Here is a 3,872-nt window from a genome sequence, read left to right as displayed (position 1 = left end):
CCCGTTACCAGTCAGTAAAAAAAAAAAAAAAAAAAAAAAAAAAAAAAGGAAGAAAGCATGGCTGTTTAAGTCTCAGTACATTTGTGGTTTGAAAAACTAACTTCCTTTCATAACATTTCCTAACTTGAAAAATGAAAATGACTTGAAGATAAAGCTCAGAATTTTACTATTTAAAGACAAAAAAGTTAAACATGATAATATTTCAGATATAAAACTGCAATCTCAGAAATTTTACAGCATTTCCAGCACAGTAATAATCCATTGGAATTTAAGTGGTTGTCAATACCTTTTTTGGTGGTGGTGTCAGGGGGGAATGACCTTTATAAAGCAATCCAAAAATTCCTCATATACATTAGCATGTAAAATATAATTCTTTTAAAATGCTAATTTTTGGAATTGGATACATAATTGCATATTACTAAGCATGTATTATTACAATTTCCTAAAATGAAAGAATAAAATAAAATTTTAGTGTACTATTTTTTTTTTAAAAAAAAAACACTGATAGGGCCAGCTCCGTGGCTCACTTGGGAGAGCGTGGTGCTGACAACACCAAGTCAAGGGTTAAGATCCCCTTACTGGTCATCTTTTAAAAACAAAACAAAACAAAACAAAAACACTGATAAACATACTATTCTGAGTTTATCAAAACTGTCTTCGTGGGCTGAGCCCGTGGCGCTCACTGGCTGAGCGCGGTGAGGCCTGTCTCAAAAAGGACAAAAAAAAAAAAAAAAAAAAAAAAAAAACTGTCTTCGTGCTAGCCATACTAGGTCAAATACATGATATGAAAATGATTTTTAAAAGTCAATTAAAAATTTATATAAAGTTAGCATTTGTATTTCCCCATTATCTCAGAGATAGGTATAGTTACAATTCAAATTCTAAATGTATTCATCCTATGCTACCATCTCCATGGGCATAAATTTATATACTAATATCGAAGTGAATGTAATTCACTAAACTAAAGGTATGGGAGACTTGGGACCCCATGAACCCAGGTTTCCTGACCTCTTCTTTCTCTATAGAGTATATATATATATATATATATATTTTTTTTTTTTTTTTAAAAGATGACCGGTAAGGGGATCTTAACCCTTGACTTGGTGGTGTCAGCACCACACTCATGCAGTGAGCCAACCGGCCATCCCTATATGGGATCCGAACCCGTGGCCTTGGTGTCGTTATCAGCACCACACTCTCCCGAGTGAGCCACGGGCTGGCCCTATAGAGTATATTTTGGAACTGTGCATGCACAACTACGAAATATTTTGATTCTTCCTATTGGGTGTTAAAATGTCAGAGATGTTGGTGATTACATGAACCAGAAAGAGTGAAAGACTTGATATGTAAGTTACCTGACCACACTCTTCATAATCTGGGAATCCTTGGTTGATAATCTGGATGTCAGACCTTTCTTTTGACCAAAGACTTGTTGTCAGTAACAATGCATAAATACTAACGTACAAAAAAAGATTTCACTGTGATCAGGCGTAATGAATAGGGTGCCTCCAGGGCTATGAGGCACACTAATAATAAAATCCCTGCAACAAAGGTAAACTTATGTTACCTTTATTCAAAGAGAAAGTCTCATGTTACATACACCTTTTATTTTTTTTTTTTGCGTAATTCTTACTTTCCTATTGAGTACTTAGACCTTAGATGAGCTACATCTTCTGGGACTCAGAATGGTGAGGGGTGGGGTGGGGGGGGGAAGACCAAGAGAGCATATTCTTCTACTTCTTTTAATATTTGGGGTTACAGAGTTTGGGGGCTGGCTAGAACTAAAATGTAGATCTCCTAATTCCTAAAGCACGCTATTCATTATGCCAGTGGTTCCCACAATTTCAGATTTAATGAAAAAATAAAATAATCCGTTTTTTAATTTTGCCAAAGGTACAAACATTACTAAGGAAAAAAAAAAACTTTATTGGTCTATCACAATGACTTAATTAAAAATAAAAAGACAGCAAAAAATTAGTAAGGACATAATCTTAGAATGCTAGAGAGCCCTTCATATGCTACTGAAATCTAGCTGACTGCCCAACTGATACTTTCAGGGATTCTGTTTTCTGATCTAGAAGATGATTTGATGATGAAGTTTCCTTACAGCTCTAAAAGACGATTTGATGATGAAGTTTCCTTACAGCTCTAAAATCCCATGCCTGACTTCACTGCGTTGTTTTTCAGGTTATCACATAACATCTCTACTCAAAAGAGACTTTTTCAAAATTTAACAAAACGTCCCCAGACAAGAAGCTGCATTTAGTCCAACCATCTGATGATTTTGGGGATGGAGTGAGAGAAAAAGGTACCTAATACTCTAATACTCGTATTTCTGATTTTTTTCTGCTTGGTCTCTCTCCTCATCCTCACTTTCTCTGATAATATGAAAACCAGAAACTGGAAAAAGTCCAGAGGTGGCAATCCCATGGCTTTCTGCTTAGAAAGTATGTCAGCCAGTGGAAGCTGATTCAGAGACCCTGCCCTAAAGCAATTTACCTTGACACATTTTGGTCTGTTTAGTCACTCATAAATTCAAGAAATACTACAGGAGCCTCAATATACAAAAGGCTCTAGATTAAGCACTGAACTATATCACAGAAACATACTCACATAAGGAAGGGACATACATTATCAATCTAAAACACACTAAAAACTTCTTATAATGTGTAAATTATAGTTCAGAAACCCCAATTACCTGTCAGTGCTCTGAAGCATTCATAATGTGTGAGCTGGACCCTGCTGCAGAGATCTATGTTGAACTTGAACTGTCAACCCATCATCATATGATGATTAATAGCAGCTTATTTTTCTAGTAAGCTTGGTTAATTAATGACTACAAAGTTTAAAAAGTTCTTCTGCCATCTTTGGACCCACTTTTTGGAATTTTAATAGAAAATTAGGTTATCAAGTAAACTTATTTTTACCCCATATACTTTCTAGAATTTTGAGACCTGTTTTTCAAAAACTAAAATTTCCTTCAGTGATTTTCCTCAAAGAAATTCAAATTAAGCAAAGAGTGATTTACTTTTCAGAGAAAGCTTAAGAAATGAACACTGTAAGCTCCTTCATCCGAGTTAGTGCCCCATTCACAAGCAGCTGCCTGTCAAACACCATAAAAACCCTGTCCCTGTGACTCTGCCATGCAGAACAATGGCTTACAGCACCATGAGTTTTAACAGTGCCCGCCACTCACAATGAAACTTGAATGCTTTGTTCACAGATGCAGGGATCTACTATTTGACTAGATATTAAACCTTTTTTCTTTCTATCAGAACATTAATAAAAGAAGTCCTTAATTAAAGCTTTAAAAAAATGAATTATACCATGAGTTACAATTATTTTCTTTCTCCCATTAAAAATTTATTTCATTATAAGACATCACAACTATTTTATGATGTTTATGTAATAATGTAGATGATATTTTTCAATGATCCACAGTGGACTCTAGCCATTTCAAAAGAACATCTAACTAACAGCATTTTATGGAAACTGGCATCACAGTGAACTCAAAGATAGAAGAGGAGCCCAGAGAAAACTTAGCTCAAAATAACCTAAGACCAGCCTTCAGAAGCTGCTGGTCTGCATTCAGAAGAAAGAAGGTCACAGACTTTACAAATATTAATTACACCCATCAATAGACTAAAACTAACATTTAAAAACCATTCACAAAAAATCCCCTAATTTCCAGATATTTGTTGAACCTCTCTATACACTATTGAACTTAAGGAAGTTATGGTTTTATTTGAGGAAAGTAATTCCTTTTGAAAGTGATATTCAACTTGATGGGTATAGAATCAGCAAATCTTCTGATCTGGATTTTTATTATTTCCTTGAAAGTGAATACTTTTTTTTATTATTTCCTTGAAAGT

At 34.7% G+C, this 3,872-nt stretch overlaps 1 protein-coding gene across 4 annotated transcripts in view; it reads right to left on the bottom strand.

Moving 5' to 3' along the window:
* Nucleotides 1–3,872, bottom strand: part of PLEKHA5 (pleckstrin homology domain containing, family A member 5) — a 249,438-nt gene that overhangs the window by 80,164 nt on the left and 165,402 nt on the right. The window lies entirely within an intron of this gene.

The sequence above is a fragment of the Galeopterus variegatus genome, unplaced genomic scaffold (assembly GCF_000696425.1).
Source record: "Galeopterus variegatus unplaced genomic scaffold, G_variegatus-3.0.2 Scaffold428, whole genome shotgun sequence".
NCBI lineage: Eukaryota > Metazoa > Chordata > Mammalia > Dermoptera > Cynocephalidae > Galeopterus > Galeopterus variegatus.
Note: the sequence above shows the minus strand (reverse complement) of the source record. Positions and strands in the feature narration are given on the sequence as shown.